The 22,224-nt window shown below is 54.0% G+C and overlaps 1 protein-coding gene and 3 long non-coding RNA genes across 5 annotated transcripts in view; 1 reads left to right on the top strand and 3 right to left on the bottom strand.

The window, feature by feature from the left end:
- Window positions 1–22,224, top strand: part of LOC124181723 (calponin homology domain-containing protein DDB_G0272472-like) — a 98,577-nt gene that overhangs the window by 55,132 nt on the left and 21,221 nt on the right. The window lies entirely within an intron of this gene.
- On the bottom strand, window positions 11,950–12,629 carry LOC124181724. Its single transcript, XR_006870551.1, has 3 exons — window positions 12,519–12,629; window positions 12,216–12,320; window positions 11,950–12,091 (listed from the first exon to the last, which is right to left on the bottom strand). It is a non-coding gene; the product is annotated as an uncharacterized LOC124181724 (long non-coding RNA).
- On the bottom strand, window positions 13,568–18,656 carry LOC124181725. The gene is made up of 3 exons (XR_006870552.1): window positions 18,591–18,656; window positions 16,968–17,072; window positions 13,568–13,675 (listed from the first exon to the last, which is right to left on the bottom strand). It is a non-coding gene; the product is annotated as an uncharacterized LOC124181725 (long non-coding RNA).
- Window positions 18,805–20,570, bottom strand: LOC124181726. Its single transcript, XR_006870553.1, has 3 exons — window positions 20,505–20,570; window positions 20,241–20,306; window positions 18,805–18,854 (listed from the first exon to the last, which is right to left on the bottom strand). It is a non-coding gene; the product is annotated as an uncharacterized LOC124181726 (long non-coding RNA).

Below are 22,224 nucleotides of genomic sequence, written 5' to 3'. Positions count from 1 at the left end.
TCGACCACAGAGTCTTACAACGCTACGACGGTCACATCAGTGACCTCCACAGCTAGTGCAGAGGCGTCCACTACTGAATCTCTCAACGCTACGACAGTCACATCAGAGACCTCTACAGCGAGTGCCGATACTTCAACTACAGAATCATCCAATGCTACGACGGTCACATCAGTGACCTCCACAGCTAGTGCTGATGCATCGACCACAGAGTCTTCCAACGCTACGACGGTCACATCAGAGACCACCACAGCAAGTGCCGATGCATCGACCACAGAGTCTGCCAACGCTACAACGGTGTCGTCGGAGACGTCCACGACAAATGCGGAGGCTTCAACTACTGAATCTTCAAACGCTACGACGGTCACATCAGAGACCTCCACAGCTAGTGCTGATGCATCAACCACAGAGTCTTCCAACGCTACGACGGTCACATCAGAGACCACCACAGCAAGTGCCGATGCATCGACCACAGAGTCTGCCAACGCTACAACGGTGTCGTCGGAGACGTCCACGACAAGTGCGGAGGCGTCAACTACTGGATCTTCAAACACTACGACGGTCACATCAGAGACCTCTACAGCGAGTGCCGTGGCTTCAACTACAGAATCATCCAATGGTACGACGGTCCCATCAGTGACCTCCACAGCTAGTGCTGATGCATCGACCACAGAGTCTTCCAACGCTACGACGGTCACATCAGAGACCTCTACAGCGAGTGCTGATGCATCGACCACAGAGTCTTCCAATGCTACTACGGTCACATCAGTGACCTCCACAGCTAGTGCTGACGCATCGACCACAGAGTCTTCCAACGCTACAACGGTGTCGTCGGAGACGTCCACGACAAATGCGGAGGCGTCAACTACTGAATCTTCAAACGCTACGACGGTCACATCGGGGACCTCAACAGCGAGTGCCGATGCATCGACCACAGAGTCTTCCAACGCTACGACGGTCACATCAGTGACCTCCACGGCTAGTGCTGATTCGTCGACCACAGAGTCTTCCAACGCCACGACGGTCACATCAGAGACCTCCACAGCTAGTGCTGATGCATCGACCACAGAGTCTTTCAACGCTACGACGGTCATATCAGTGACCTCCACAGCTAGTGCAGAGGCGTCCACTACTGAATCTCTCAACGCTACGACAGTCACATCGGAGACCTCTACAGCGAGTGCCGATACTTCAACTACAGAATCATCCAACGCTACGACGGTCACATCAGAGACCTCCTCAGCAAGTGCTGATGCATCGACCACAGAGTCTTCCAATGCTACGACGGTCACATCAGTGACCTCCACAGCTAGTGCTGACGCATCAACCACAGAGTCTTCCAACGCTACGACGATCTCGTCGGAGACGTCCACGACAAGTGCGGAGGCGTCAACTACTGGATCTTCAAACGCTACGACGGTCACATCAGAGACCTCTACAGCGAGTGCCGTGGCTTCAACTACAGAATCATCCAATGGTACGACGGTCCCATCAGTGACCTCCACAGCTAGTGCTGATGCATCGACCACAGAGTCTTCCAACGCTACGACGGTCACATCAGAGACCTCCACAGCAAGTGCCGATGCATCGACCACAGAGTCTGCCAACGCTACAACGGTGTCGTCGGAGACGTCCACGACAAATGCGGAGGCTTCAACTACTGAATCTTCAAACGCTACGACGGTCACATCAGAGACCTCCACAGCTAGTGCTGATGCATCAACCACAGAGTCTTCCAACGCTACGACGGTCTCGTCGGAGACGTCCACGACAAGTGCAGAGGCGTCCACTACCGAATCTCTCAACGCTACGACAGTCACAACAGAGACCTCTACAGCGAGTGCCGATGCATCGACCACAGAGTCTTCCAATGCTACTACGGTCACATCAGTGACCCCCACAGCTAGTGCTGACGCATCGACCACAGAGTCTTCCAACGCTACGACGGTGACTTCAGAGACCTCTACAGCGAATGCCGATGCTTCAACTACAGAATCATCCAATGCTACGACGGTCACATCAGTGACCTCCACAGATGGTGCTGATGCATCGACCACAGAATCATCCAATGCTGCAACCGTCACATCAGTGACCTCAACAGCTAGTGCTGATGCATCGACCACGGAGTCTTCCAATGCTACTACGGTCACATTAGTGACCTCCACAGCTAGTGCTGACGCATCGACTACAGAGTCTTCCAACGCTACGACGGTAACTTCAGAGACCTCTACAGCCAATGCCGATGCTTCAACTACAGAATCATCCAACGCTTCGACGGTCACATCAGAGACCTCCACAGCAAGTGCCGATGCTTCAACTACAGAATCATCCAATGCTACGACGGTCACATCAGTGACCTCCACAGCTAGTGCTGATGCATCGACCACAGAGTCTTCCAACGCTACGACGGTAACTTCAGAGACCTCTACAGCGAATGCCGATGCTTCAACTACAGAATCATCCAATGCTACGACGGTCACATCAGTGACCTCCACAGATGGTGCTGATGCATCGACTACAGAATCATCCAATGCTACAACCGTCACATCAGTGACCTGCACAGCAAGTGCCGATGCATCGACCACAGAGTCTTCCAACGCCACAACGGTGTCGTCGGAGACGTCAACGACAAATGCGGAGGCGTCAACTACTGAATCGTCAAACGCTACGACGGTCACATCGGAGACCTCAACAGCGAGTGCCGATGCATCGACCACAGAGTCTTCCAATGCTACGACGGTCACATCAGTGACCTCCACGGCTAGTGCTGATTCGTCAACCACAGAGTCTTCCAACGCTACGACGGTCACATCAGAGACCTCCACAGCTAGTGCTGATGCATCGACCACAGAGTCTTCCAACGCTACGACAGTCACATCAGAGACCTCTACAGCGAGTGCTGATGCATCAACCACAGAGTCTTCCAACGCTACGACGGTCACATCAGTGACCTCCACAGCTAGTGCAGAGGCGTCCACTACTGAATCACTCAACGCTACGACAGTCACATCAGAGACCTCTACAGCGAGTGCCGATACTTCAACTACAGAATCATCCAATGCTACGACGGTCACATCAGTGACCTCCACAGCTAGTGCTGATGCATCGACCACAGAGTCTTCCAACGCTACAACGGTGTCGTCGGAGACGTCCACGACAAGTGCAGAGGCGTCCACTACCGAATCTTCCAACGCTACGACGGTCACATCAGAGACCTCCACAGCAAGTGCCGATGCATCGACCACAGAGTCTTCCAATGCTACTACGGTCACATCAGTGACCTCCACAGCTAGTGCTGACGCATCGTCCACAGAGTCTTCCAACGCTACGACGGTCACGTCAGAGACCTCCACAGCAAGTGCCGATGCATCGACCACAGAGTCTTCCAACGCTACAACGGTGTCGTCGGAGACGCCAACGACAAATGCGGAGGCGTCAACTACTGAGTCGTCAAACGCTACGACGGTCACATTGGAGACCTCAACAGCGAGTGCCGATGCATCGACCACAGAGTCTTCCAACGCTACGACGGTCACGTCAGTGACCTCCACGGCTAGTGCTGATTCGTCAACCACAGAGTCTTCCAACGCTACGACGGTCACATCAGAGACCTCCACAGCAAGTGCCGATGCATCGACCACAGAGTCTGCCAACGCTACAACGGTGTCGTCGGAGACGTCCACGACAAATGCGGAGGCTTCAACTACTGAATCTTCAAACGCTACGACGGTCACATCAGAGACCTCCACAGCTAGTGCCGATGCATCGACCACAGAGTCTTCCAATGCTACTACGGTCACATCAGTGACCTCCACAGCTAGTGCTGACGCATCGACCACAGAGTCTTCCAACGCTACGACGGTCACGTCTGAGACCTCTACAGCGAGTGCTGATGCATCGACCACAGAGTCTTCCAACGCTACGACGGTCACATCAGTGACCTCCACGGCTAGTGCTGATTCGTCAACCACAGAGTCTTCCAACGCTACGACGGTCACATCGGAGACCTCAACAGCGAGTGCCGATGCATCGACCACAGAGTCTTCCAATGCTACGACGGTCACATCAGTGACCTCCGTGGCTAGTGCTGATTCGTCAACCACAGAGTCTTCCAACGCTACGACGGTCACATCAGAGACCTCCACAGCTAGTGCTGATGCATCGACCACAGAGTCTTCCAACGCTACGACAGTCACATCAGAGACCTCTACAGCGAGTGCTGATGCATCGACCACAGAGTCTTCCAACGCTACGACGGTCACATCAGTGACCTCCACAGCTAGTGCAGAGGCGTCCACTACTGAATCTCTCAACGCTACGACAGTCACATCAGAGACCTCTACAGCGAGTGCCGATACTTCAACTACAGAATCATCCAATGCTACGACGGTCACATCAGTGACCTCCACAGCTAGTGCTGATGCATCGACCACAGAGTCTTCCAACGCTACGACGGTCACATCAGAGACCTCCACAGCAAGTGCCGATGCATCGACCACAGAGTCTGCCAACGCTACAACGGTGTCGTCGGAGGCGTCCACGACAAATGCGGAGGCTTCAACTACTGAATCTTCAAACGCTACGACGGTCACATCAGAGACCTCCACAGCTAGTGCTGATGCATCAACCACAGAGTCTTCCAACGCTACGACGGTCTCGTCGGAGACGTCCACGACAAGTGCAGAGGCGTCCACTACTGAATCTCTCAACGCTACGACAGTCACATCAGAGACCTCTACAGCGAGTGCCGATGCATCGACCACAGAGTCTTCCAATGCTACTACGGTCACATCAGTGACCTCCACAGCTAGTGCTGACGCATCGACCACAGAGTCTTCCAACGCTACGACGGTAACTTCAGAGACCTCTACAGCGAATGCCGATGCTTCAACTACAGAATCATCCAATGCTACGACGGTCACATCAGTGACCTCCACAGATGGTGCTGATGCATCGACTACAGAATCATCCAATGCTACAACCGTCACATCAGTGACCTCAACAGCTAGTGCTGATGCATCGACCACGGAGTCTTCCAATGCTACTACGGTCACATCAGTGACCTCCACAGCTAGTGCTGACGCATCGACCACAGAGTCTTCCAACGCTACGACGGTAACTTCAGAGACCTCTACAGCGAATGCCGATGCTTCAACTACAGAATCATCCAACGCTACGACGGTCACATCAGAGACCTCCACAGCGAGTGCCGATGCATCGACCACAGAGTCTGCCAACGCTACAACGGTGTCGTCGGAGCCGTCCACGACAAATGCAGAGGCTTCAACTACTGAATCTTCAAACGCTACGACGGTCACATCAGAGACCTCCACAGCTAGTGCTGATGCATCAAACACAGAGTCTTCCAACGCTACGACGATCTCGTCGGAGACGTCCACGACTAGTGCGGAGGCGTCAACTACTGGATCTTCAAACGCTACGACGGTCACATCAGAGACCTCTACAGCGAGTGCCGATGCTTCAACTACAGAATCATCCAATGCTACGACGGTCACATCAGTGACCTCCACAGCTAGTGCTGATGCATCGACCACAGAGTCTTCCAACGCTACGACGGTAACTTCAGAGACCTCTACAGCGAATGCCGATGCTTCAACTACAGAATCATCCAATGCTACTACAGTCACATCAGTGACCTCCACAGCTAGTGCTGACGCATCGACCACAGAGTCTTCCAACGCTACGACGGTCACGTCTGAGACCTCCACAGCAAGTGCCGATGCATCGACCACAGAGTCTTCCAACGCTACAACGGTGTCGTCGGAGACGTCAACGACAAATGCGGAGGCGTCAACTACTGAATCGTCAAACGCTACGACGGTCACATCGGAGACCTCAACAGCGAGTGCCGACGCATCGACCACAGAGTCTTCCAACGCTACGACGGTCACATCAGTGACCTCCACGGCTAGTGCTGATTCGTCAACCACAGAGTCTTCCAACGCTACGACAGTCACATCAGAGACCTCTACAGCGAGTGCTGATGCATCGACCACAGAGTCTTCCAACGCTACGACGGTCACATCAGTGACCTCCACAGCTAGTGCAGAGGCGTCCACTACTGAATCTCTCAACGCTACGACAGTCACATCAGAGACCTCTACAGCGAGTGCCGATACTTCAACTACAGAATCATCCAATGCTACGACGGTCACATCAGTGACCTCCACAGCTAGTGCTGATGCATCGACCACAGAGTCTTCCAACGCTACGACGGTCACATCAGAGACCTCCACAGCAAGTGCCGATGCATCGACCACAGAATCTTCCAACGCTACAACGGTCTCATCAGAGACGTCCACGACAAGTGCAGAGGCGTCCACTACCGAATCTTCCAACGCTACGACGGTCACATCAGAGACCTCCACAGCAAGTGCCGATGCTTCAACTACAGAATCATCCAATGCTACGACGATCACATCAGTGACCTCCACAGCTAGTGCTGATGCATCGACCACAGAGTCTTCCAACGCTACGACGGTCACGTCTGAGACCTCCACAGCAAGTGCCGATGCATCGACCACAGAGTCTTCCAACGCTACAACGGTGTCGTCGGAGACGTCAACGACAAATGCGGAGGCGTCAACTACTGAATCGTCAAACGCTACGACGGTCACATCGGAGACCTCAACAGCGAGTGCCGATGCATCGACCACAGAGTCTTCCAACGCTACGACGGTCACATCAGAGACCTCCACAGCTAGTGCTGATGCATCGACCACAGAGTCTTCCAACGCTACGACAGTCACATCAGAGACCTCTACAGCGAGTGCTGATGCATCAACCACAGAGTCTTCCAACGCTACGACGGTCACATCAGTGACCTCCACAGCTAGTGCAGAGGCGTCCACTACTGAATCTCTCAACGCTACGACAGTCACATCAGAGACCTCTACAGCGAGTGCTGATGCATCGACCACAGAGTCTTCCAACGCTACGACGGTCACATCAGAGACCTCCACAGCAAGTGCCGATGCATCGACCACAGAGTCTGCCAACGCTACAACGGTGTCGTCGGAGACGTCCACGACAAGTGCAGAGGCGTCCACTACCGAATCTTCCAACGCTACGACGGTCACATCAGAGACCTCCACAGCAAGTGCCGATGCATCGACCACAGAGTCTTCCAATGCTACTACGGTCACATCAGTGACCTCCACAGCTAGTGCTGACGCATCGTCCACAGAGTCTTCCAACGCTACGACGGTCACGTCTGAGACCTCCACAGCAAGTGCCGATGCATCGACCACAGAGTCTTCCAACGCTACAACGGTGTCGTCGGAGACGCCAACGACAAATGCGGAGGCGTCAACTACTGAATCGTCAAACGCTACGACGGTCACATTGGAGACCTCAACAGCGAGTGCCGATGCATCGACCACAGAGTCTTCCAACGCTACGACGGTCACGTCAGTGACCTCCACGGCTAGTGCTGATTCGTCAACCACAGAGTCTTCCAACGCTACGACGGTCACATCAGAGACCTCCACAGCAAGTGCCGATGCATCGACCACAGAGTCTGCCAACGCTACAACGGTGTCGTCGGAGACGTCCACGACAAATGCGGAGGCTTCAACTACTGAATCTTCAAACGCTACGACGGTCACATCAGAGACCTCCACAGCTAGTGCCGATGCATCGACCACAGAGTCTTCCAATGCTACAACGGTCACATCAGTGACCTCCACAGCTAGTGCTGACGCATCGACCACAGAGTCTTCCAACGCTACGACGGTCACGTCTGAGACCTCTACAGCGAGTGCTGATGCATCGACCACAGAGTCTTCCAACGCTACGACGGTCACATCAGTGACCTCCACGGCTAGTGCTGATTCGTCAACCGCAGAGTCTTCCAACGCTACGACGGTCACATCGGAGACCTCAACAGCGAGTGCCGATGCATCGACCACAGAGTCTTCCAATGCTACGACGGTCACATCAGTGACCTCCACGGCTAGTGCTGATTCGTCAACCACAGAGTCTTCCAACGCTACGACGGTCACATCAGAGACCTCCACAGCTAGTGCTGATGCATCGACCACAGAGTCTTCCAACGCTACGACAGTCACATCAGAGACCTCTACAGCGAGTGCTGATGCATCGACCACAGAGTCTTCCAACGCTACGACGGTCACATCAGTGACCTCCACAGCTAGTGCAGAGGCGTCCACTACTGAATCTCTCAACGCTACGACAGTCACATCAGAGACCTCTACAGCGAGTGCCGATACTTCAACTACAGAATCATCCAATGCTACGACGGTCACATCAGTGACCTCCACAGCTAGTGCTGATGCATCGACCACAGAGTCTTCCTACGCTACGACGGTCACATCAGAGACCTCCACAGCAAGTGCCGATGCATCGACCACAGAGTCTGCCAACGCTACAACGGTGTCGTCGGAGGCGTCCACGACAAATGCGGAGGCTTCAACTACTGAATCTTCAAACGCTACGACGGTCACATCAGAGACCTCCACAGCTAGTGCTGATGCATCAACCACAGAGTCTTCCAACGCTACGACGGTCTCGTCGGAGACGTCCACGACAAGTGCAGAGGCGTCCACTACTGAATCTCTCAACGCTACGACAGTCACAACAGAGACCTCTACAGCGAGTGCCGATGCATCGACCACAGAGTCTTCCAATGCAACTACGGTCACATCAGTGACCTCCACAGCTAGTGCTGACGCATCGACCACAGAGTCTTCCAACGCTACGACGGTAACTTCAGAGACCTCTACAGCGAATGCCGATGCTTCAACTACAGAATCATCCAATGCTACGACGGTCACATCAGTGACCTCCACAGATGGTGCTGATGCATCGACTACAGAATCATCCAATGCTACAACCGTCACATCAGTGACCTCAACAGCTAGTGCTGATGCATCGACCACGGAGTCTTCCAATGCTACTACGGTCACATCAGTGACCTCCACAGCTAGTGCTGACGCATCGACCACAGAGTCTTCCAACGCTACGACGGTAACTTCAGAGACCTCTACAGCGAATGCCGATGCTTCAACTACAGAATCATCCAACGCTACGACGGTCACATCAGAGACCTCCACAGCAAGTGCCGATGCATCGACCACAGAGTCTGCCAACGCTACAACGGTGTCGTCGGAGCCGTCCACGACAAATGCGGAGGCTTCAACTACTGAATCTTCAAACGCTACGACGGTCACATCAGAGACCTCCACAGCTAGTGCTGATGCATCAACCACAGAGTCTTCCAACGCTACGACGATCTCGTCGGAGACGTCCACGACTAGTGCGGAGGCGTCAACTACTGGATCTTCAAACGCTACGACGGTCACATCAGAGACCTCTACAGCGAGTGCCGATGCTTCAACTACAGAATCATCCAATGCTACGACGGTCACATCAGTGACCTCCACAGCTAGTGCTGATGCATCGACCACAGAGTCTTCCAACGCTACGACGGTAACTTCAGAGACCTCTACAGCGAATGCCGATGCTTCAACTACAGAATCATCCAATGCTACTCCGGTCACATCAGTGACCTCCACAGCTAGTGCTGACGCATCGACCACAGAGTCTTCCAACGCTACGACGGTCACGTCTGAGACCTCCACAGCAAGTGCCGATGCATCGACCACAGAGTCTTCCAACGCTACAACGGTGTCGTCGGAGACGTCAACGACAAATGCGGAGGCGTCAACTACTGAATCGTCAAACGCTACGACGGTCACATCGGAGACCTCAACAGCGAGTGCCGACGCATCGACCACAGAGTCTTCCAACGCTACGACGGTCACATCAGTGACCTCCACAGCTAGTGCAGAGGCGTCCACTACTGAATCTCTCAACGCTACGACAGTCACATCAGAGACCTCTACAGCGAGTGCCGATACTTCAACTACAGAATCATCCAATGCTACGACGGTCACATCAGTGACCTCCACAGCTAGTGCTGATGCATCGACCACAGAGTCTTCCAACGCTACGACGGTCACATCAGAGACCTCCACAGCAAGTGCCGATGCATCGACCACAGAATCTGCCAACGCTACAACGGTGTCGTCGGAGGCGTCCACGACAAATGCGGAGGCTTCAACTACTGAATCTTCAAACGCTACGACGGTCGCATCAGAGACCTCCACAGCTAGTGTTGATGCATCAACCACAGAGTCTTCCAACGCTACGACGGTCTCGTCGGAGACGTCCACGACAAGTGCAGAGGCGTCCACTACTGAATCTCTCAACGCTACGACAGTCACAACAGAGACCTCTACAGCGAGTGCCGATGCATCGACCACAGAGTCTTCCAATGCTACTACGGTCACATCAGTGACCTCCACAGCTAGTGCTGACGCTTCGACCACAGAGTCTTCCAACGCTACGACGGTAACTTCAGAGACCTCTACAGCGAATGCCGATGCTTCAACTACAGAATCATCCAATGCTACGACGGTCACATCAGTGACCTCCACAGATGGTGCTGATGCATCGACTACAGAATCATCCAATGCTACAACCGTCACATCAGTGACCTCAACAGCTAGTGCTGATGCATCGACCACGGAGTCTTCCAATGCTACTACGGTCACATCAGTCACCTCCACAGCTAGTGCTGACGCATCGACCACAGAGTCTTCCAACGCTACGACGGTAACTTCAGAGACCTCAACAGCGAATGCCGATGCTTCAACTACAGAATCATCCAACGCTACGACGGTCACGTCTGAGACCTCCACAGCAAGTGCCGATGCATCGACCACAGAGTCTTCCAACGCTACAACGGTGTCGTCGGAGACGTCAACGACAAATGCGGAGGCGTCAACTACTGAATCGTCAAACGCTACGACGGTCACATCGGGGACCTCAACAGCGAGTGCCAATGCATCGACCACAGAGTCTTCCAACGCTACGACGGTCACATCAGTGACCTCCACGGCTAGTGCTGATTCGTCAACCACAGAGTCTTCCAACGCTACGACGGTCACATCAGAGACCTCCACAGCTAGTGCTGATGCATCGACCACAGAGTCTTCCAACGCTACGACAGTTACATCAGAGACCTCTACAGCGAGTGCTGATGCATCGACCACAGAGTCTTCCAATGCTACGACGGTCACATCAGTGACCTCCACGGCTAGTGCCGATGCATCGACCACAGAGTCTTCCAACGCTACAACGGTGTCGTCGGAGACGTCCACGACAAATGCGGAGGCGTCAACTACTGTATCTTCACACGCTACGACGGCCACACCAGAGGCCTCCACAGCTAGTGCTGATGCATCTACCACAGAGTCTACCAACGCTACGACGGTCACGTCAGTGACCTCCACGGCTAGTGCTGATGCGTCGACCACAGAGTCTTCCATCGCTACGACAGTCACATCAGAGAACTCCACAGCGAGTGCCGAAGCATCGACCACAGAGTCTTCCAACGCTACAACGGTCTCGTCGGAGACGTCCACGACAAGTGCAGAGGCGTCCACTACCGAATCTTCCAACGCTACGACGGTCACATCAGAGACCTCCACAGCAAGTGCCGATGCATCGACCACAGAGTCTTCCAATGCTACTACGGTCACATCAGTGACCTCCACAGCTAGTGCTGACGCATCGACCACAGAGTCTTCCAACGCTACGACGGTCACATCAGAGACCTCCACCGCAAGTGCCGATGCATCGACCACAGAGTCTTCCAATGCTACAACGGTGTCGTCGGAGACGTCCACGACAAATGCGGAGGCGTCAACTACTGAATCTTCAAACGCTACGACGGTCACATCAGAGACCTCCACAGCAAGTGACGATGCATCGACCACAGAGTCTTCCAACGCTACGACAGTCACATCAGAGACCTCCACAGCGAGTGCAGAGGCGTCCACTACTGAATCTTTCAACGCTACGACGGTCACATCAGTGACCACCACAGCTAGTGCTGATGCATCAACCACAGAGTCTTCCAACGCTACGACAGTCACATCAGAGACCTCCACAACAAGTGCCGATGCATCGACCACAGAGTCTTCCAACGCTACAACGGTCTCGTCGGAGACGTCAACGACAAGTGCAGAGGCGTCCACTACTGAATCTTCCAACGCTTCGACGGTCACATCAGAGACCTCCACAGCAAGTGCCGATGCTTCGACCACAGAGCCTTTCAACGCTGCGACAGTCACATCAGAGACCTCCACAGCCAGTGCCGAAGAATCGACCACAGAGTCTTCCAACGCTACAACGGTCTCGTCGGAGACGTCCACGACAAGTGCAGAGGCGTCCACTACTGAATCTTCCAACGCTACGACGGTCACATCAGAGACCTCCTCAGCAAGTGCCGACGCATCGACCACAGAGTCTTCCAATGCTACGACAGTCACATCAGAGACCTCCACAGCGAGTGCCGAAGCATCGACCACGGAGTCTACCGACGCCACAACGGTCTCGTCGGAGACGTCCACGACAAGTGCAGAGGCGTCCACTACTGAATCTTCCAACGCTACGACGGTCACATCAGTGACCTCCACAGCTAGTGCTGATGCATCGACCACAGAGTCTTCCAACGCTACGACGGTCACATCAGTGACCTCTACAGCTAGTGCCGACGCATCGACCACAGAGTCTTCCAACGCCACAACGGTCTCGTCGGAGACGTCCACGACATATGCGGAGGCGTCAACTACTGAATCTTCAAACGCTACGACAGCCACATCAGAGACCTCCACAGCTAGTGCTGATGCATCAACCACAGAGTCTTCCAACGCTACGACGGTCACGTTAGTGACCTCCACGGCTAGTGCTGATGCGTCGACCACAGAGTCTTCCAACGCTACAACGGTCTCGTCGGAGACGTCCACGACAAGTGCAGAGGCGTCCACTACTGAATCTTCCAACGCTACGACGGTCACATCAGAGACCTCCTCAGCAAGTGCCGACGCATCGACCACAGAGTCTTCCAATGCTACGACAGTCACATCAGAGACCTCCACAGCGAGTGCCGAAGCATCGACCACGGAGTCTACCGACGCCACAACGGTCTCGTCGGAGACGTCCACGACAAGTGCAGAGGCGTCCACTACTGAATCTTCCAACGCTACGACGGTCACATCAGTGACCTCCACAGCTAGTGCTGATGCATCGACCACAGAGTCTTCCAACGCTACGACGGTCACATCAGTGACCTCTACAGCTAGTGCCGACGCATCGACCACAGAGTCTTCCAACGCCACAACGGTCTCGTCGGAGACGTCCACGACATATGCGGAGGCGTCAACTACTGAATCTTCAAACGCTACGACAGCCACATCAGAGACCTCCACAGCTAGTGCTGATGCATCAACCACAGAGTCTTCCAACGCTACGACGGTCACGTTAGTGACCTCCACGGCTAGTGCTGATGCGTCGACCACAGAGTCTTCCAACGCCACGACAGTCACATCAGAGACCTCTACAGCAAGTGCCGATGCATCGACCACAGAGTCTTCCAATGCTACGACGGTCACATCAGTGACCTCCACAGCAAGTGCCGATGCTTTGACCACAGAGTCTTCCGACGCTACGACAGTCATATCAGAGACCTCCACAGCGAGTGCCGAAGCATTGACCACAGAGTCTTCCAACGCTACAACGGTCTCGTCGGAGACGTCCACGACAAGTGCAGAGGCGTCCACTACTGAATCTTCCGACGCTACGACGGTCACATCAGTGACCTCCACAGCTAGTGCTGATGCATCGACCACAGAGTCTTCCAACGCTACGACGGTCACATCAGTGACCTCCACAGCTAGTGCTGATGCGTCGACCACAGAGTCTTCTAACGCTACGACTGTCACATCAGAGACCTCTACAGCAAGTGCCGATGCATCGACCACAGAGTCTTCCAACGCTACATCGGTGTCGTCGGAGACGTCCACCACAAATGCGGAGGCGTCAACTACTGTATCTTTAAACGCTACGACGGCCACATCAGAGACCTCCACAGCTAGTGCTGATGCATCAACCACAGAGTCTTCCAACGCTACGACGGTCACGTCAGTGACCTCCACGGCTAGTGCTGATGCGTTGACCACAGAGTCTTCCAACGCTACAACGTTCTCGTCGGAGACGTCTACGACAAGTGCAGAGGCGTTCACCACCGAATCTTCCAACGCTACGACGGTCACATCAGAGACCTCCACAGCAAGTGCCGATGCATCGACCACAGAGTCTTCCAACGCTACGACGGTCACATCAGTGACCTCTACAGCTAGTGCTGATGCATCGACCACAGAGTCTTCCAATGCTACGACGGTCACATCAGTGACCTCCACGGCTAGTGCCGATGCATCGACCACAGAGTCTTCCAACGCTACAACGGTGTCGTCGGAGACGTCCACGACAAATGCGGAGGCGTCAACTACTGTGTCTTCACACGCTACGACGGCCACATCAGAGACCTCCACAGCAAGTGCCGATGCATCGACCACAGAGTCTTCCAATGCTACGACAGTCACATCAGAGACCTCCACAGCGAGTGCCGAAGCATCGACCACAGAGTCTTCCAACGCTACGACGGTCACATCAGTGACCTCCACAGCTGATGCTGACGCATCGACCACAGAGTCTTCCAACGCTACGACGGTCACATCAGAGACCTCCACAGCAAGTGCCGATGCATCGACCACAGAGTCTTCCAATGCTACAACGGTGTCGTCGGAGACGTCCACGACAAATGCGGAGGCGTCAACTACTGAATCTTCAAACGCTACGACGATCACATCAGAGACCTCCACAGCAAGTGCCGATGCATCGACCACAGAGTCTTCCAACGCTACGACTGTCACATCAGAGACCTCCACAGCGAGTGCGGAGGCGTCCACTACTGAATCTTCCAACGCTACGACGGTCACATCAGTGACCTCCACAGCTAGTGCTGATGCATCAACCACAGAGTCTTCCAACGCTACGACAGTTACATCAGAGACCTCCACAACAAGTGCCGATGCATCGACCACAGAGTCTTCCAACGCTACAACGGTCTCGTCGGAGACGTCCACGACAAATGCGGAGGCGTCAACTACTGAATCTTCAAACGCTACGACGATCACATCAGAGACCTCCACAGCAAGTGCCGATGCATCGACCACAGAGTCTTCCAACGCTACGACTGTCACATCAGAGACCTCCACAGCGAGTGCAGAGGCGTCCACTACTGAATCTTCCAATGCTACGACGGTCACATCAGTGACCTCCACAGCTAGTGCTGATGCATCGACCACAGAGTCTTCCAATGCTACGACGGTCACATCAGTGACCTCCACAGCTAGTGCTAATGCGTCGACCACAGTGTCTTTTAACGCTACGACTGTCACATCAGAGACCTCTACAGCTAGTGCTGATGCATCGACCACAGAGTCTTCCAATGCTACGACGGTCACATCAGTGACCTCCACAGCTAGTGCTAATGCGTCGACCACAGAGTCTTTTAACGCTACGACTGTCACATCAGAGACCTCTACAGCTAGTGCTGATGCATCGACCACAGAGTCTTCCAATGCTACGACGGTCACATCAGTGACCTCTACAGCTAGTGCTGATGCATCGACCACAGAGTCCTCCAATGCTACGACGGTCACATCAGAGACCTCCACAGCGAGTGCCGAAGCATCGACCACAGAGTCTTCCAACGCTACAACGGTCACGTCGCAGACGTCCACGACAAGTGCAGAGTCGTCCACCACTGAATCTTCTGACGGTACGACGGTCACATCAGAGACCTCCACAGCAAGTGCCGATGCTTCGACCACAGAGTCTTCCAACGCTACGACAGTCACATCAGAGACCTCCACAAAGAGTGCCGAAGCATCGACGACAGAGTCTTCCAACGCTACAACGGTCACGTCGGAGACGTCCACAGCGAGTGCCGATGCATCGACCACACAGTCTTTCAATGCCACTACGGTCACATCAGTGACCTCCACAGCTAGTGCTGATGCGTCGACCACAGAGTCTTCCAACGCTACGACAGTCACATCAGAAACCTCCACAGCGAGTGCCGAAGCATCGACCACAGAGTCTTCCAACGCTACAACGGTCTCGTCGGAGACGTCCACGACAAATGCGGAGGCGTCAACTACTGAATCTTCAAACGCTACGACGGTCACATCAGAGAACTCAACAGCGAGTGCAGATTTATCGACCACAGAGTCTTCCAACGCCACGACGGTCACATCAGAGACCTCCACAGCGAGTGCCGAAGCATCGACCACAGAGTCGTCCAACGCTACGACAGTCACATCAGAGACCTCCACAGCGAGTGCCGAAGCATCGACCACAGAGTCTTTCAACGCTACAACGGTCTCGTCGGAGACGTCCACGACAAGTGCAGAGGCGTCCACTACCGAGTCTTCCAACGCTACGACGGTCACATCAGAGACCTCCACAGCAAGTGCCGATGCATCGACCACAGAGTCTTCCAATGCTACTACGGTCACATCAGTGACCTCCACAGCTAGTGCTGACGCATCGACAACAGAGTCTTCCAACGCTACGACGGTCACATCAGAGACCTCCACAGCAAGTGCCGATGCATCGACCACAGAGTCTTCCGATGCTACAACGGTGTCGTCGGAGACGTCCACGACAAATGCGGAGGCGTCAACTACTGAATCTTCAAACGCTACGACGGTCACATCAGAGACCTCAACAGCTAGTGCAGATGCATCGACCATAGAGTCTTCCAACGCTACGACGGTCACATCAGAGACCTCCACAGCAAGTGCCGATGCTTCGACCACAGAGTCTTCCAACGCTACAACGGTCTCGTCGGAGACGTCCACGACAAGTGCAGAGTCGTCCACTACTGAATCTTCCAACGCTACGACGGTCACATCAGAGACTTCCACAGCAAGTGCCGATGATTTGACCACAGAGTCTTCCAACGCTACGACAGTCACATCAGAGACCTCCACAGCGAGTGCCGAAGCATCGACCACAGAGTCTTCCAACGCTACAACGGTCTCGTCGGAGACGTCCACGACAAGTGCAGAGGCGTCCACTACTGAATCTTCCAACGCTACGACGGTCACATCAGTGACCTCCACAGCTAGTGCTAATGCATCAACCACAGAGTCTTCCAACGCTACGACGGTCACGTCAGTGACCTCCACGGCTAGTGCTGATGCGTCGACCACAGAGTCTTTCAACGCCACGACAGTCACATCAGAGACCTCCACAGCAAGTGCCGATGCATCGACCACAGAGTCTTCCAACGCTACGACAGTCACATCAGAGACCTCCACAGCGAGTGCCGAAGCATCGACCACAGAGTCTTCCAACGCTACAACGGTCTCGTCGGAGTCGTCCACGACGATTGCGGAGGCGTCAACTACTGAATCTTCAAACGCTACGACGGTCACATCAGAGACCTCAACAGCAAGTGCAGATTTATCGACCACAGAGTCTTCCAACGCTACGACAGTCACATCAGAGACCTCCACAGCGAATGCCGAAGCATCGACCACAAAGTCTTTCAACGCTACAACGGTCTCGTCGGAGACGTCCACGACAAGAGCAGAGGCGTCCACTACCGAGTCTTCCAACGCTACGACGGTCACATCAGAGACCTCCACAGCAAGTGCCGATGCATCGACCACAGAGTCTCCCAATGCTACTACGGTCACATCAGTGACCTCCACAGCTAGTGCTGACGCATCGACCACAGAGTCTTCCAACGCTACGACGGTCACATCAGAGACCTCCACAGCAAGTGCCGATGCATCGACCACAGAGTCTTCCGATGCTACAACGGTGTCGTCGGAGACGTTCACGACAAATGCGGAGGCGTCAACTACTGAATCTTCAAACGCTACGACGGTCACATCAGAGACCTCAACAGCTAGTGCAGATGCATCGACCATAGAGTCTTCCAACGCTACGACGGTCACATCAGAGACCTCCACAATAAGTGCCGATGCTTCGACCACAGAGTCTTCCAACGCTACAACGGTCTCGTCGGAGACGTCCACGACAAGTGCAGAGTCGTCCACTACTGAATCTTCCAACGCTACGACGGTCACATCAGAGACTTCCACAGCAAGTGCCGATGATATGACCACAGAGTCTTCCAACGCTACGACGGTCACGTCAGTGACCTCCACGGCTAGTGCTGATGCGTCGACCACAGAGTCTTTCAACGCCACGACAGTCACATCAGAGACCTCCACAGCAAGTGCCGATGCATCGACCACAGAGTCTTCCAACGCTACGACAGTCACATCAGAGACCTCCACAGCGAGTGCCGAAGCATCGACCACAGAGTCTTCCAACGCTACATCGGTCTCGTCGGAGTCGTCCACGACGATTGCGGAGGCGTCAACTACTGAATCTCCAAACGCTACGACGGTCACATCAGAGACCTCAACAGCGAGTGCAGATTTATCGACCACAGAGTCTTCCAACGCTACGACAGTCACATCAGAGACCTCCACAGCGAGTGCCGAAGCATCGACCACAGAGTCTTTCAACGCTACAACGGTCTCGTCGGAGACGACCACGACAAGTGCAGAGGCGTCCACTACCGAGTCTTCCAACGCTACGACGGTCACATCAGAGACCTCCACAGCAAGTGCCGATGCATCGACCACAGAGTCTTCCAATGCTACTACGGTCACATCAGTGACCTCCACAGCTAGTGCTGACGCATCGACCACAGAGTCTTCCAACGCTACGACGGTCACATCAGAGACCTCCACAGCAAGTGCCGATGCATCGACCACAGAGTCTTCCGATGCTACAACGGTGTCGTCGGAGACGTCCACGACAAATGCGGAGGCGTCAACTACTGAATCTTCAAACGCTACGACGGTCACATCAGAGACCTCAACAGCTAGTGCAGATGCATCGACCATAGAGTCTTCCAACGCTACGACGGTCACATCAGAGACCTCCACAGCAAGTGCCGATGCTTCGACCACAGAGTCTTCCAACGCTACAACGGTCTCGTCGGAGACGTCCACGACAAGTGCAGAGTCGTCCACTACTGAATCTTCCAACGCTACGACGGTCACATCAGAGACTTCCACAGCGAGTGCAGATTTATCGACCACAGAGTCTTCCAACGCTACGACGGTCACATCAGAGACCTCCACAGCGAGTGCTGAAGCATCGACCACAGAGTCCTCCAACGCTTCGACGGTCACATCAGAGACCTCCACAGCGAGTGCCGAAGCATCGACCACAGAGTCTTCCAACGCTACGACGGTCACATCAGAGACCTCCACAGCAAGTGCCGATGCATCGACCACAGAGTCTTCCAATGCTACAACGGTGTCGTCGGAGACGTCCACGACAAATGCGGAGGCGTCAGCTACAGTATCGTCAAACGCTACGACGGCTACATCAGAGACCTCCACAGCTAGTGCTGATGCATCAACCACAGAGTCTACCAACGCTACGACGGTCACGTCAGTGACCTCCACGGCTAGTGCTGATGCGTCGACCACAGAGTCTTCCAACGCTACGACAGTCATATCAGGGACCTACACAGCGAGTGCAGAGGCGTCCACTACTGAATCTTCCAACGCTACGACGGTCACATCAGTGACCTCCACAGCTAGTGCTGATGCATCGACCACAGAGTCTTCCAACGCTACGACAGTCACATCAGAGACCTCCACAGCAAGTGTTGATGCATCGACCACAGAGTCTTCCAACGCTACGACGGTCGCATCAGAGACCTCCACAGCAAGTGCCGATGCATCGACCACAGAGTCTTCCAACGCTACAACGGTCTCGTCGGAGACGTCAACGACAAGTGCAGAGGCGTCCACTACTGAATCTTCCAACGCAACGACGGTCACATCAGAGACCTCCACAGCAAGTGCCGATGCATCGACCACAGAGTCTTCCAATGCTACGACGGTCACATCAGTGACCTCCACGGCTAGTGCTGATGCATCGACCACAGAGTCTTCCAACGCTACGACGGTCACATCAGAGACCTCCACAGCAAGTGCCGAAGCATCGACCACAGAGTCTTCCAACGCTACAACGGTCTCGTCGGAGACGTCCACGACAAGTGCAGAGGCGTCCGCTACTGAATCTTCCAACGCCACGACGGTCACATCAGAGACCTCCACAGCAAGTGCCGATTCATCGACCACAGAGTCATTTAATGCTACGACGGTCACATCAGTGTCCTCCACAGCTGGTGCTGATGCATCGACCACAGAGTCATCTGACGCTACGACTGTCACATCAGAGACCTCTACAGCGAGTGCCGATGCTACAACTACAGAATCATCCAATGCTACGACGGTCACATCAGTGACCTCTACAGCTAGTGCTGATGCGTCGACCACAGAGTCTTCCAACGCTACGACGGTCACATCAGAGACCTCCACAGCTAGTGCTGATGCATCGACCACAGAGTCTTCCGACGCTACGACGGTCACATCAGTGACCTCCACGGCTAGTGCAGAGGCGTCCACTACTGAATCTTCCAACGCTACGACGGTCACATCAGAGACCTCCACAGCAAGTGCCGATGCATTGACCACAGAGTCTTCCAACGCTACTACGGTCACATCAGTGACCTCCACAGCTAGTGCTGACGCATCGACCACAGAGTCTTCCAACGCTACGACAGTCACATCAGAGACCTCCACAGCGAGTGCCGAAGCATCGACCACAGAGTCTTCCAACGCTACAACGGTCTCGTCGGAGACGTCCACGACAAGTGCAGAGGCGTCCGCTACTGAATCTTCCAACGCTACGACGGTCACATCAGAGACCTCCACAGCAAGTGCCGATGCATCGACCACAGAGTCTTCTAATGCTACGACGGTCACATCAGTGACCTCCACAGCTGGTGCTGATGCATCGACCACAGAGTCATCTGACGCTACAACGGTCTCGTCGGAGACGTCCACGACAAGCGCAGAGGCGTCCACTACAGAATCATCCAATGCTACGACGGTCACATCAGTGACCTCTACAGCTAGTGCTGATGCATCGACCACAGAGTCTTCCAACGCTACGACAGTCACATCAGAGACCTCTACAGCGAGTGCCGATACTTCAACTACAGAATCATCCGATGCTACGACGGTCACAACAGTGACCTCTACAGCTAGTGCTGATGCTTCGACCACAGAGTCTCCCAACGCTACGACGGTCACATCAGTGCCCTCCACGGCTAGTGCTGATGCGTCGACCACACAGTCTTTCAACGCTACGACCGTCACATCAGAGACCTCTACAGCGAGTGCCGATACTTCAACTACAGAATCATCCGATGCTACGACGGTTACAACAGTGACCTCTACAGCTAGTGCTGATGCATCGACCACAGAGTCTCCCAACGCTACGACGGTCACATCAGTGCCCTCCACGGCTAGTGCTGATGCGTCGACCACAGAGTCTTCCAACGCTACGACAGTCACATCAGAGACCTCCACAGCGAGTGCCGAAGCATCGACCACAGAGTCTTCCAACGCTACAACGGTCTCGTCGGAGACGTCCACGACAAGTGCAGAGGCGTCCACTACTGAATCTTCCAACGCTACGACGGTCACATCAGAGACCTCCTCAGCAAGTGCTGATGCATCGACCACAGAGTCTTCCAATGCTACGACGGTCACATCAGTGACCTCCACAGCTAGTGCTGACGCATCGACTACAGAGTCTTCCAACGCTACGACGGTTACATCAGAGACCTCCATAGCGAGTGCCGATGTATCAACTACCGAATCCTCTAACGCTACAACGGTCACATCAGAGACTTTCACACCAAGTGCTGAGGTGTTGACCACGGAGTTCCCTAACCTCACAAATACTTCATCTGAAACCACGTCTACAATATCTGTCAATAGTCATTCACGTGTAGTTGTGTCCGAAGTGTCGAACGTTACCACCGTTAATGCTTCAACCTCCACTGATTCGCCGACTGATAGTCATACCCAATCGATAGATTACAACGACGACGGCAATTCATCTCTCTTAATTGATACCCCACCAGTTGTCCCATTCGATATTTTCTCTACTTCAGGCAATGAACTTAGTGATCCCAACGTATCGATCATCAGCATGAATACTCCGGTTAGGCATGAGTCACCGCTAATTCGCGTTACCACGCGCTCACCTGATCCAGTGTCCTTCAGTAACGACCCATCGTCATATGTTTCACTCAATAGCAATGTGGGCAACCGCCAACTTTCTGTCGATAAACACGACGATTTAGAACTTGTT

Source organism: Neodiprion fabricii, chromosome 4, assembly GCF_021155785.1.
Source record: "Neodiprion fabricii isolate iyNeoFabr1 chromosome 4, iyNeoFabr1.1, whole genome shotgun sequence".
Taxonomy (NCBI): domain Eukaryota; kingdom Metazoa; phylum Arthropoda; class Insecta; order Hymenoptera; family Diprionidae; genus Neodiprion; species Neodiprion fabricii.
Note: the sequence above shows the minus strand (reverse complement) of the source record. Positions and strands in the feature narration are given on the sequence as shown.